This window comes from Amphiura filiformis, chromosome 7 (genome assembly GCF_039555335.1).
Source record: "Amphiura filiformis chromosome 7, Afil_fr2py, whole genome shotgun sequence".
In the NCBI taxonomy this organism is placed as follows: Eukaryota; Metazoa; Echinodermata; class Ophiuroidea; order Amphilepidida; family Amphiuridae; genus Amphiura; species Amphiura filiformis.
In genome coordinates this window covers 45620631-45635812 of record NC_092634.1, presented here as the reverse complement: position 1 = coordinate 45635812, position 15182 = coordinate 45620631, and the positions used below count along the sequence as shown (strand labels likewise).

The 15182-nt window shown below is 33.7% G+C and overlaps 1 protein-coding gene across 1 annotated transcript in view; it reads right to left on the bottom strand.

The window, feature by feature from the left end:
* LOC140157239 (cytoplasmic tRNA 2-thiolation protein 1-like) overlaps window positions 1-15182 on the bottom strand; it is a 173634-nt gene that overhangs the window by 140320 nt on the left and 18132 nt on the right. The window lies entirely within an intron of this gene.

The window sequence follows — 15182 nt, the reverse complement described above, 5'->3', positions numbered from 1 at the left end:
AGATACACTCTAATGTCACATGAAATCATAAAGGAAAGTCACCCCACCCAAATCAACCAATATCAGTCAACACAAAACTTGACTCAACTCAAATGTTTTCAATTTTTGTACTTATTCGGCCAGAAACATGATGATTTTTGCGTTAAAATCACCAAAAGTTGTAATTTTGCAGTGACGCTTTTTGGGAGTCCCTATGCATGACATGGTTGAAAGCAGCCCAGTTGGGCTACTAAATCCTGGGTTTGGCAACATTTAAATGGACCTGGCTAACTGGGTGGTACTAGTAGGGATTGCAGCCATGTAAATAAGCAATTTATGAATAAAGAAAAACTTGTGAAATAACGCTGATGGCAAAACTACTGGGAGTGTGAACAAAGTTCAATATTGGACAAAATAGCTCATTATTAGCATAAAACACTGTACATGTCACTTTCAAATGATTGCCATTTTAATGGGACCTTCCCTCTTGCCATTTTCTTTCAAGTATGCACAAGCATCATTCTGCAGGTGCAGGTGGTTGTTCCCATTTACAATGTTGATGTCTCAGGATAGTTTCCAAATTTTGACACGTTTGTTTCCTCCATTTTAGTCACTTTTGATACCAGTCTATCTTACTCTTGCAAGTAACATGCGTGATTATACCAAAATAACACTTCATAGTTCGTAGCTCCAGAGACTCCACAAGACCAGGACGGCCCCATTGTCACATTTTTTTTGTAAAACACTTCTTTTGGAAAAGCAAATTTTCCTCCTAATGCTAAAATTTCTTGGTCCCCAATCTTCATTGATTCCCCACCTTTTCTAGCCCAATTTTTCCCCTTTTCTCTTCATGATATACCAACATCTTAGCTCTCAGCCACAACCTACATATTTCTGTTTATACCATCATCTTCTAGCATCCAACTGAAACTTAACCAGTACCTTTTAAACACTCATTATTGTCCCCTCTATTGACAGCAAACATCACTAAATTGTGACAAGTGGTGCTGCCCAACAAAAAGGGAATGACCTAGCATGAGTTAAAGGTGTTGATTTAGTAGTTAACAATATGCCAATAAGAGATGAAACACTTGGAAAGCAAAACATGAGCTATTTAACTTTGGAAGGTAAGCAAACTAATCAATGAATGGATCAATGTGTGAGGTTTTTTGGTTCCAAGGCACAATATGTCAGAAAGTAGTCAAGAATGAAAAGAAAGTTAGAAAATAATGAGGTTTACATGCTTTGGGGGTTTAATATCCATGCAAATTTTGTCACAACTTGTCGCTAAAAAATCTTGATACAAATTTCTTCCCAGTTCATGGTTACAGTCTTCATTTTTAAAATAAAATTGGCAAAATGTTAATGCCTTTATATCAAAATTTCTAATTCTATTGCGAAGGGCAACACTACATGTATCTGCAGAACAAATGACATTTGATGGCAGTTTCATTGACATCAATTGTTTTGCATCAAGTGTAATTTAAAGCAAAGAAGAAATTCAAAACTGAATTTGGTTGACAGCTAAATTGTATCACACACATGCAATGTACACATAAAAATGAATATTTAATATTCAAGATTTTGGGTCTGTGGTCAAGTATCGGAAGAGATTATAACTTTATGAACTGGATTTTATAATATTTTCTGCTTAATTACTTCAATGATAATCGATACACCCTACCATAAGTATGTGGTTGCATCCTACTTCTTATGCACAATATTAAAATCTGTGGTCATATGACATTTGACACCCAATATTATGGAATTGTTGATTTTGTATTGTTTTTGTTAAGTCAACATATGAACACTAATATGAGTTCAATTAGTTCAGTGAATAAACTTAATAAGTTCATACAAAGTACTTAGTAGACTTAAATTAACTTCGTAAGTTACCTTAATTAGTTCATATGGGAAAATCACATTTCGAGAAAGTTTAAATCCTTGGAAAGTTAAAACAAAGGGGACAATTTTTCAATACAAATGCCAAAACATGTTTACACAATAAGCAATGATTTTCAAATCATAAGCTTATAAGAATCAGGGGCAGTGGCAACTTGTGGTCAAAGAAATTAGTTGTGGAAGCAAAAATGAGGTAATAGTGTATAAAAAGTACCCAAAATGAATATTGACCCAGGTCTTATAAGGTGTTTTACCCCTGGTGGGGAAATTATTTTTTATTATATTCTTTACTTTGTTCTCTTTTATTTGACAGCACTTCTAAAGAGGGTTGTATCTTCTTGGCATTTTGAGTTATGACTCAATCACTCAAAATATGAATATTGACCCAGGTCTTATGAGGAGTGTCACCCCAGGTGGGGAAATAATGTTATTATATTCTTTACTTTTACCTCTTTCATTTGACACCGCTCTGGGGGGATGGGGGTCATAGGCAAAAGAACTTGTGAAATGACAGCTAACTCCTTTAAAAATAATGAGGACAATACATAGTTACAAATTATTTTTGAATTGCAAGCTGATTTAAAACTGACATCGAGCCAGACCGTTTTCACTCTAAAGCTGAAATTAGCTCCTGACTCTTGAATGGCTCAGTTGGCTCTTACAATTCTAATCTATGTTTAAAAAGCCATAAGTTTTCCGTATTCTCTTTGGAAATTCAGTTTTGTCAATATGTCACTTTCCTTGTTGTTTCCGTTTTCTTGTGACTTTGTATGTTGTGTCCGTTTTACCTTTTGCTCATTTTAAGAAGCTTAATAAAGATATATTACAAATTATATGCACTTTTTGCATGTTTATTTGAAAACAACAACAGACAAACATTTTTTAAATTTTTTCTTTGTATTTTATTCACTTCTTTTAATTATTTCAATTTTATTTATGAAATCATGTTTTCTGTTTTCTACCTCCGATTCCGTGAAATTTGTCCATTTTCCAAATCACAGAAAACTTCTGGAGCATACCTAAGTCATCATGGTCATATGTGAATAATGGGTATATTTCTGGCACATTCTTTTTCTGCAACCAATAATTATACACACATTTCACTAAAGTGCACTCAAAGTTTGAAATAAAGTTATGCCAACAGAAGTACCCTCAATGAATACCAATTATCCCCACAAAGTTTTCATATTTCCACTGCTTTGGGTCATTTATATAGCCTAAATCCCAACAATTAAAAATGGCTTAATTATGAGTTTAGACAAAAAGTATAGCTTTCTTTTAATCCAACTAATGCCGACAGCAAAATTTATATAAACAAAAATGATTCCTTGATGAAGCCAAATAGGATTAATGGTCAATAAAAGCTCACAAAAATGATATAAATTACTTATAAAATGGTGACTCTTTGAAATATGTCAAATTTGCAACTCAATTAAAATCTGCTCAGGGTTGTTATTGTTTTGTCTCAAGCACCCTGACAAAAATTGCAAAATTATGAAATCCGAAAAGATAATCTGGATTTATCGCCACACTTCTATTTTAATATCTGTGAGCTGTAGGGTTGCTGTTATCCGAGGCGCGTGCCTGCGAGTGCGTGGCTAGGTGCTCTGTATGTCTACCTTCTGGAAATCTTTGACTTAAGCATTTATAAAAACATCAAGGTAGACGAACAATATAAAAAAATCTGGATCATGAATAGCCACACCTTAATTGGTGCTATTATAAAGATGCCCTTGACTTTGTATGGTGTATTCATATGGCATGTGCTGTGCATATGGCATGTTATGCTAGATCTATGCCATGGGCTACTTTTGGTGACAAAATTCTTCTACTTTTATCTGTTAACCCATTGACAACTACCTGCCGATTGGCCAAAATGAAGTTTTCATTATCAATTCGACCAATCAGCAACATTGTTAGAATAATTTCACCGTGCAAAAAATTATTGAATTATTTGCAAAGCTCCATTCTGATTGGTGATTAAAGTGAAGATATCACATAATTGACCAATCAGAGGCAATGTTAGATCGACAGGTAGTGCTCAGGGGGTTAATATTTGGTAAGTACTTAGGTAAATTTGGTAATTAAGCTTTATTTCTCATCTTGAATATGAAGTGTGCTGTGCGTATGGTCGTTTAAAGTTAATCTTTGCCATGAGCTGATTTGGAGACGAAATTCTCCTCTTTTTAAAAAAAAAATTGCCTTTTCTGTATTTTTGATACATAAACTGCACTTAACCTTATTTTGTACTTGAATGTGACATGTGCGTAACATATTATGCTATAAAGCTCAGCTTTCGCCAACAGCTTCTTTGGTGACAAAATTCTTCCATATTTGTGTACCTTTAGCTTAGGTGAGACCCATTTAGCAACAATTAGGGCCAATTTGATTCTTAAATGGTCAGACAAATTTGTTTTTGATTGCTAAAAAAAGGTAAATCACGTTCCAGTGGGTGGAAAAGTTCACATTCAACCACATATGAACAAAGGGTATAGATGAATCCAACATCCATTAGTTTTATGACCATTAGAACATTGATACCGATGGTAATAAGCACTGGAAAGTGATGGGTATCAATTATTTGGATCAGTCTATTTTCTTCACCAAAAGATTGACTCTCAACATTTTGGACCCATCCACAGATCCACTACACACATTACCATTTTGAGGTTTCAAAATTAAACAGATCTGCACTTGTTTGATTTTGTTTGTTTGTTTGTATGCTTATTTCCTGCTTATTAATTTTGTTTAAAGAGGAAACTGGTCTGGATTGCAAAGCTTGTATAGTTCATTGCCATATTTAATCACAGATACAGAACAATCACATCAACATATCAACTTCCTTAAACAATAACATAAGCAATAACAAAACTTCCAAACTGTATTTAATAAATAATACCAGTCATCTGGAGTCCTCATATTAACCCTAAACCCAAACCCCAACTCTAGCTATAACCATGATATAACCAGATCCCTTAAACGAGGGTATACAAGTATTTTGGTATCATGCCAAGAAATCATCTCCAAGTCCAACCTACAAGTAGTCTATATAACAGGTCACTGACCTGTGGTAGACATATTGCCATTCTAAGCCTGCTATCTAATGAAGACAGCAACATGAAGGTTATGGATCCAAATGCCAGTATTAGGACATTTGTGTTGCTAATCTGTCCCCTACCCTTTGACTAGTTGTTACAAATACTTTCAGCTCCACAAAGATTGCACAAAACTCGTTTATATACCGGTATACCATTTTCTTTATTTCCTCTTTATTGAAAAGTTTTTTCAATTTGTTTGGTTTGAAAAAGAACATTATCATTACTATTACTAACAGTTCCAAGAATATTCTTTGTGTCTATTAATATACACTTAAATGACTATATTTCATAAACATGATAAATGACTGGCATTTATGTCAATTGGCTGACATTTATAATAGTTAATCATGATTCTATATAATTTTACCCAGCCCCCTAATTATACAATTATTAACCAATTTGCTACAATTATTCATCTGTCTCTTTCACAATAAAGAGTTATCCTTTCTTTATATTTTTTATCATACACACACACTGCAAAATCATGACAAATGTTCATTCATCAATAGGTTCTTACTTTTTGGCCCTTTGCAGAGTTGTCAGATCTTACAACACACCTGTACATTCAGGTTCTACTTTTTTAAACAGCCTCAAATTTACAGAAATCAGGGCGCTTTGCTTTTCTAATATTAATGATGGGCTGATTCCGATGTCAAGATACAGCAATTATGTTTGTTTAGATATAATTTTTTTTTGTATTCCTCTTATTCCACTTTTGTTTTAAATTTAATTCTTTTCAACCTGTTGAAAACTGCTTATACACAACAAAAGCTTTTGTAGTAAAATTTACTTTTTAGCGGTGTAAGCTTTTGATCCATCATCCAAGCAGAATCGTTATCAAAGGAAAAACAAGTGTTGATTATTACATTTCAATGTGCACCATTACAAATATACTAGCTAGCAAGTTTGCCTTCAATTGGGTGTCTAATTTCTTTGCTACATTCAATAACAATGCTCAAAATCAATGATTTGGGTGCTTTTCCCTTGAAATTGGGTGACTTTGAAACAGAAAAACTTTAGACACCTAGTGGTATCACACACAAAATTTGATAGCCAATTGGGATAGCCAATCGGGATAGCCAATTGGGCTAATTTGGACAATTTTCACACTACATTTGACCCACTTCTAATCTTCAAAAGAAGCCAATAGTTAAGAGAAAAACTAAGCTACTTCTTGACATTTACTGCTGCCACTCTCTAAATGTACACTGAGTGGAAAGAGTGGAACAAAAGAGTGAGAGAGTGAAATGGAGGACAACCCCTTTTTGAGTGGAAAAATTTCACTCTAAAGGTATTGTAAAAAGTAGTCTGTATACTCCATAGAGCTGTATACCATGGTATACTCTCAAAAGAGTGAATATTGCCTAAAGAAAATGTACTTTCTCTCATTTTAGAGTGTTTTCCACTCAAAAACGGGTTGTCCTTCGTTCAACTCCTTGAAAGAGTGGAATTCACTCTTTTACATTCAGAGAGCACTTTCAGTTTCCTGTCCCATTGGTGTTACGAGCAAAATTTGGCTACTTTTCTGTGATTTGATTCTGTGCTATTCTGGCTTAAATTTTTTGGCCACCCTGACTGTAGCAACCCAGGCCTTTCCCTGAACATAAGCCCCGCATAAGCCTTACAAAGAACTACCTCACTGAAGCATCCAACCTACTGACACTCATTCATGTTTCCTTTGTTCCCTAAAATCGATAACAAAAATCATGTTATAACATTACCTTCTGTTTAAGCTTTTAAAAAATCATTCTGACCAATTATGGCATTAGTATTACAAACTCTTTAAAATGCATTTATAATAAGCTTACAACAACACCTCTAATTAGGGTGTTTACAAAACCCTTCCTTAAGAGGCCCTTATGCCAGACACAGCTCAATTGATAGACAGTTGAAAATAATGCTGACAATATAATAAATGCATATTACCAGAGGGAATGTACAGTCTTGTATTATGGGGTCCCATCCAGGGAGGCAACTCAACCCACTGTTCTTTAACAAAAAGCAAAGATACCCTTAAGGGGCCTTTCTGTAGATGTACATAAGTAAATCAAATGGGCGAAAAACATTGTGTGCTTGTTGGTGTAGATTTTAATTAGCTTTGATTTAGTTTTAAAGTGATTTTAAAGAAGTCTCAAACAACTATTATACTTGCGGGCATTCGCATGAGAGAAGCGTTATTATTGTACTTTGAGCAATATTTCCTACATTTTACACTATAAGCAATTTTCCTTTATGAAATCTTCAAAATTGGAGCAAATTTCTTTAAGGGTGTAATGGATCTTCTGAGAAAGTATCAACATTTTTAAGACGAATAGTATTAAAATAAAATGAGAAAAGGTATTTGGTATAAATATTTCAATTTTTTTAAATGACTTACAATTATGAAACTCAGGCAAACTAACATAATTTAAAGCAATATCATTGTTATCCTGTGCTCAATTACTACTTGGTAAATAATTGTGATCTTAAGGTAGCTGTGTACTCTCAGATACGCATGTAGTAAAAGTGCCATAACTTTGTAATTATTCACGCAAGACATATAAAAGTATACATTTTTATGAAGGCAAGACATCAATGAATATCAATATAAGTACAGTTTTGGTGTAAAAACAACAATTATGAAGAAAATCACAAAAAGTGAATTTTGGCCATTTTTGTTCGGTACATCATAACAAAAAAACACTCTTTCCAAAAATTTTTGTTTTGCTTTTATCTTAATCTTGAGGCACCATTCCAAAAACGCTTTTTTTAGTTTTTTGATATTGGCCTTATTTTTTGAGATATTGACCATATAAGGCATCAAAATGAACGTTTTAAAATTCACAAATGCCTATTTGCACAAAATGATACCTAAAATCGGAAATAGACCAAAATATAAAAAAATAAGAAAACCGTTTCTTAAATCGATCATGCTTTTTATGATGAGCATAATTGCTTACCTATAGATGCTGTATTTATTGAGTTATCGTGTACCTAAATCGTCATTTTACCGAGAAAATGAACATTGAAATACAGGCCGTTGAAGTTTAAAGTGGTCACATTTTGCACTTTGATCGAAGCTTACAGAAGAATGCGGCAGTTCCCGTTTTTCTACCTTACATTACGTTAACATCGGGTAAATCCACAGGCCCTTGAGAAGTTTGGGCGAAATCTATTCATATCTTGATGTTTAAATCGGGGAAAGAACTTGAAAAAATTCACATTTTATAAGCTAAAACGGAGCCATTTGACCGCTAGGTTTTTGTGAAATCAGTGCTTCCGTGGTGTTTCCATAAGATGCGCCACGCATGAAGATAAGCGTCGCGTATGCGTAGCGTATTTGTGCGTTACCAAATTGCGCGATACGCAACGCGATGCGTTGTTGCGTGCGTGTACCCTGATGGTACAACAAAGATTTTCTTTCCTTTTAAATTTCAAACACGAGTGGAATAGTGAAATAAAATCCTTAAATATTACAAATCTGGATTTTCATTCCTTGTATTTATAAAAAACATAACAAAGTACAAACATATCAAAAAAACTCAATTTCGCGAAAGAAACAATGTCTAGAGTACACAGCCGCGTTAAGCTTATCTCTAATATTTTCAATGACTAGTCTCTGTTGGTTCATGCTTCAATTGGTTCATGCTTGTCGACAATCAGGAAAATTGCATTGTCGACAACAGCCTTGTCGACAAAAGCCTTGTCGATAACAGCCATATATCAATTTGTGGCATGGAAATAGATAAAAATGCTTATTTACAATCCATAAAATTGATAAAACATGTCTGTAAAGTACTGCCTAGTCTGCCTTCCACCATTTCATATCTAATAAACTTTATAAAATTTCTAGTAAAACTGTAAAAAAGTTCCCAAACTTTTTTCCAGAAGAAACTTGAAATGTCATTACTTTTGGTCTTTTGTTATGAAGCACTCGATCTCCTTAACCCCCATCCATCACTCCTTCACAAAACAAAAATAAACAAAGGACAAAACAAATAAACAGCACTCATTGTTCTCATTGTTCTCAAGTACTTTTGTACCTATATTCTTACACATCCACACACAACCATCGCTCCTCAACATTCATCCTCTTTCCGATCTTTTCTTCTTCTTTCAAAATTTTAATAATTGAATAGCACAAAATTGACCGCCTTAGGCCAAAAAATCCCAGTTAAGGGACTTTGACCAGCTCAAAAGTGTAGCGTCCACCTTTTTACAAGTATCACAACTGTCCAGTGACTGACCAGTAGCCCCATCTGTTCTGCTAACACCTCTCGCTGGCCAAACTTGATTTTAATTGACTCCTCAATTCCGTTTTCATTTAGTTTTCCAGTCAATCAACTCATGAATGATCAACAAAGCAAGTACTACATACCCATCTAAACAAATTATTTCTACCAATTTATAATGACACATCATACCCAGGGGGATCCCCGTAGATGGACATTTGAAACGGGCCATTTCATCTTTGTGATATAATGTTAATAAAACTGAACTGAATTTGCAAGAAAAGGAAAGATCATTAGGCCAAAAAAAAGGTTTGTCTCAAAGCTCGCGCGTGCATTTGTAAAATAGCGAGATTTTTTCCGTAAAAATTCGGCGAAAATCAGATTTTTTTTTCTCAAAATACCAAAAAAATACCAAGTCAGGAATGAAAAAAAAAAATCGCATTTCGCATTTGTTTTCAAACCACTGGTGGGCTTTGAGACAAACCATTATAATTTGTTGGTCTTATTGTCTTTTTTTTTGGCTTTTGACATTTCTAAATCAACAATGTCACTCACCCCACTCTAAAGCCATAGTTTTCAGTGTTCCACTTTTGAAATTCCGTTTTGTCAATTTGTCACTTCTGCGTTTTTCCTGTTTTCTTGTGACTTTCCGTGTTTGGTCTGTTTTACCATGTTTTGCCGGTTTTACAAGAAGGTTCATAAAGATATCATTATAAACTATATGTGTACATCCATATCAAAATGATGCACTTGTCGGCTGCACATGTGTCTCTTTTTACATAATAGCTAGGAATAAATACCAGACTCATCTCAAGTGGAGGTCATTTCAAATCATCTCCAAGTCACATGGTTTAGGAATTCAGAGAACATTCCATAACCATGTGACTTGGGGATGATTTGAAGTGACCTCCACTTGAGATGAGTCTGGTATTTATTTCTAGCTATTATGTGAAATGAGACACATGTAGCAGTCGACAAGTGCATCTTTTTGATATGGATTGACACATATGCTCTTTTTACACCTTTATTTTATTGAAAACAACAACAGACACACATTTTTTTATTTGTATTTTATTCACTTTTTCAATTATTTCAATTTTACTGAAATCCTGTTTTCTATTTTGTACCTCCAATTCCATGAAATTTTTCCGTTTTCTGTATCACAGAAAACTTATGGCTTTAACCCACTCTCTTGTCCCGTAGGAAAGACTAGCCTAATTCACTCATACATATCTTGACTACTGAAGTCTATAATTCTAAAAAAAATAATACCTTCATCAATAAATTACATAATTAATATTTTATGTAGGGTATACCCAGGGAGTGGAGGGCTGTTTGGACCATCCTCATGTAAATGTATATTAAAAATGCAGCACTTTATAAACCAGCACTGAAACCTACATCTCACATTTCATATCAAAATTAATGACTTTTCATTTTATACAAATCCTGAAAGGGTATCAATTTTTCTGTAAATCTCTAAGAAATCCTGCAAAGGATATCAACTTTGTGGTGAAAGTCCATCAAAATCCTGATCTCTTTCTACAAAGCTCTGGAAAGAATAGATACCGGTATTGAATTTCTGATAATCTGCCTTGTGTAGATGTTGCTGGGTTTGTTTCCTAACTTAACATGAAATACATGGGCTATTCCAAAAATTAATGTCCCCCCCCCCCCCCCCCCTAAAGAAGACATGTGAATTTGTACCATAAATTTTTGGGAATTCCCAGAACAAAATTTTATCCAAACAAATTGGGAATTCCCATTTTGATAAAAAATTGCTTAAAAATATTGGAAATTCCCAGTGATCCAAAAGAAGAAGTGTAAATTTTTGCCAAAACTTTTGGGAATTCCCATACTAAAATTTTAGCAACAAAAAATGGGAAATAAAAAAAATGCTTAAAAAACTTGGGAATTCCCAGTGACCCTAAAGAAGACAAGCAAATTTTTGCCAACATTTTTGGGAATCTTTTTCTTGGGAATTCCTGTGTCTTCTTTAGGGCTGTGAGAATAATCATCATTTTTTTGGGGAATTCCCAGAGCAAAAAATGGTGAAAAGTTTTGGGAATCCCATGTCTTCTTTAGAGGGAGTGCCTTTAATTTCAGGAATAGCCCATTATATTGCTTTAATATCCAACAGCTTTGAAAAGTCTAAATGTGGTATTGAAAAGCTGCCACCCATTCTGATTTAATCAAATGCATTCCAATTTTTTTTAAATTCACAATTTACATGTTTAGCAAATTTTCTAAATATTTAAATGGCTTCCGAATGGGGTAGTTGGAGACCAACTTTAAAGCGATTTAATTCGCTATTAGAGAATCCGCCAGGAACTATAAATTTTCTGGCTTTTTTCTGCTTTTGTATGTATGCTTGCCTGGATTATCAATAAATCAAATCAAATCAAATCATATGTTTAAACATTTATATCAACAGCCTTAATAATTTGGGCATTTTAAAATACATATTTATAGCAAAAGAGACAAAAGACATAAGTAGACAAAAGAGCTGTTGACATGTCCACAAGGTTGACATCTTTTTTTTCAAAGCTGACATCTTTTGTTTTTCAAACTGAAAATATCAGATATTTATGAAATGTATTTCAACAATAACATTTCTGTTTTGTGTTTTATTTGCAACAACAAAATTGAAGTTTTAAGGGCTGGGGTATGAACGTTTGGACGGTATTTATTTTGGGACATTAGAGCACATCAGACATATCGAATTGCATTCTGAATACGAAGAATGTCATTCTGATATCAAATAATTTTGATTTTCTGAAATTCGCAATTTAATACACATTTTATGGCAAATCATTAAAAATTGATATTTTTGATATTTAACAGTACTTGAAGTGAACTTTATAAATCTGATGATTTATACTTAAAGTGTATGTAGGTGGGATGAAAAGCCGACGATCAATTGAAAATTTTGACCTTTCAGTATTGAAGATATGGATTTTTTCCCAAAACACCAAAAAAAATTAGGTCTTTTGGGGAAAAAAAATCCATATCTTCAATATGAAAGGTCCAAATTTTCAATTGACCGTCGGCTTTTCCTCCCTGCTACATATACTTTAAGAATATATCATTAGATTTATATAATTCACTTTGAGGACTGTTATATATCAAAAATTTGAAAAATATCAAATTTTTATAATTTGTCATAAAATTTGTATTACATGTATATTGTGATTTTCAAAAAATGAAAATTATTTGATATCAGAAAGACATGCTTCGTATTCAGAATGCAATTCGATAGGTCTGAGGTGCTCTCATGTCGCACAAAAAATACTGTCGAAACGCAATAAACGCTCATTTTAGATCCCTTAATGTACATTCTAATGATGTTAATTTTGTGCTTTAGTTCAAAATCTCTTACTGTAACAGGTCTCCATATGCAAAAAACTGCACCCACCACCCTTGACCGCTGGTCACTTTGCGCTACGCTTGCTTCGCTCGAAATGGACACAGACTTTAGGTGTTCCTATTTCTGAGTTTCAACGGTTGCCACAGGTGGTATGCGCCATGCATTCTCTAAATTCAGTAAATTTCCATCGTCAACCGTGTAATTGAATGGGATTATTTTGAAATTTTAAAACGTTGGAAATATCGCAAACAAATAGGCCTATGTTAATAAATAATATAAATACAAGCTAAAACCGTTGGGGTTCGATAATGAACCCCACAAAACTAACCAAGTATAATGGAAAATGCCACATGGCTGGGCAGTTTCACAAGTTGCCGGCTCGATTGTGCCACTCGCCGCCTGGTTGCCATATCAGTTTTCTGTCACAAGTACAGATTGTCAAAACAGTCAAGAATCCTTGTACATACAAGTAGTCCCATATGGCAGAAAAACTTATGTCCACTTTTATGCAAAGGCCGGTCAATGAATATATCCATCAGATTGAATCCTTTGGACATTGGTGGACAATACATAAGTCACATCATGTACATCTCATGTCCACTTGATGGCCAGTAAGTATGACCCATTCCCATGAAGTCACATAAACATTGACCATTTTGGCCAATTCTGCTTGCAACTTTCAATCTTTTGTGCCATCTATAACCAGACAATGTGACAAACCACAATCCCTGACTCCATGCAAACATCACTGCAAGATTCTCATCTGTGTGACGCCGATGTCACATCAATGTCACTCCATCGGAAACCACACCTCGGTTTTCCATATCGCCGGTCCGAAATAGCCGGGTAGCCAGCCTCCTAGGTTTCTACAGAGTGACTTCATGGGCGCGGTGACTTCATGAGGAGAGTCACACCGGTGTGACTACGCGACTGGGCCTGGGTGCTCAGTACCGGGGTTTTGGGTTGCCGGTTTTGCTTTTACTGCCATATTTGTGATATTCTCTTGATTTATTGAATTAATTTTTTTTATTTCTTGCTTTTTTTTAAGGGATTAGGAAGGGGGAAATTGCAAACTGAACTTCAAAAATAAGGAAAATATTAGATGAATAAAATAAATTTGTTAGTAAAAGAAATAAACATGATAAGTAAACAAAGTATAATTCAATAAACTAATATGATGAATAAGATACATTTTTCTTAATTGATGGTTATTTGAATAACTAAATAAAAAAAAAAAGAAAAAGAAATAAACATGAAGGAACCAATAAACATGCAAAGAATGGAAGAAACAAAGAAACACTTGAAAAGAAAACAACTTGAGAAAAATTGCAAATAAAGAAGTTAAAAGTAGGAATATTATAAGAATCATGTAGGCCTATTGATGAATTAAAATGTTAAATGTGTAAAATAAATTAATAATTATAACAATAATATTAATATTTGTGTGATAAAAAATAAGACACAATTTCAAACAAACACTGCAATATGCCTATAGGCCTATTGGATTAGAATAAATAAAAACAAAATTTAGTGAAATATAATTAAGTGAATATCAAACTCAAGCAACAAAAACAAGTTAGCTATTTTTAAAAAGTGCATGCATCAAGTTTACAAAAATACACAGCAAACAAAAGTTTACCTACGAGTCTCCAGTCGACGACAATGGCAACAAAATACAAATAAAAAAATTCCCCGATTTATAGGCATAATTTGATAACGTAAAAAAATCAACGTGAAAAAGGAATCAAACTAATAGGCCTATAAAAACACCATTTTGAAAAACGGAAAAGGAAAATAACACAAGCCAAAGTTTTGCATAATCTTAGAGCCGGCAGGAAAAGTATAAATTTGTAGTAGGCCTATATTCAGGAAAGTGGCAAGAAGTAAAACAAAATGCATGCTAGGCCTATAAATCAATTTTAAATATAACAGAAAAATTCTTGCTTCAAAATGAGTAAAGTTTTGGCAAATCAAAATGTATAAATTGAAAATGCTAGGCCTATAGGCGAACTTGCTGAAAATAAAATAAATATCACTTTTAAAACATTTAAAAACACAATTTATTTCAAAAAAAAAAGTGTCAATAGGCCTATATAACGTTATCATGCAAAATATGAAAAAATAGGCCTAATTTGATTGCAAAACATGCCATCTAACCACTGAAGTAAACAAAGCAATGATATAAGTTTTGTAGGAAAACAAGCAAACAAATGAACAAAATAAAAACGTTTGAAATGAAACAAACAAATAAACCAAGAACAAGAACTGCAAATTAAACACACACTGTTGATGAGATTATTAAACAGACAGCACTAAAAGAATTAAAATTTTATAAAAGAGAACATCAAATAAATGAAACAAAATGAATCGGAAGTATCACAGTTGAAACATAAATGATTATAAAGAATGCAAAAGCACGATAAAAAAAAAACAAAGACGGCATCGCGGCAGTACGGCTACACACCCATGCACTGCAGTACAGCATGCATCAATCAATTAATTATAAAACCAACATCATTCCATTCATACAAGCAGTAAACAAGCATGATACGCGATTTGTCATCACCAGCGTATTTTGTAGATATACGCGCCCCCAGAGTGTTCGTGCTCATAATAGGGTCGGTC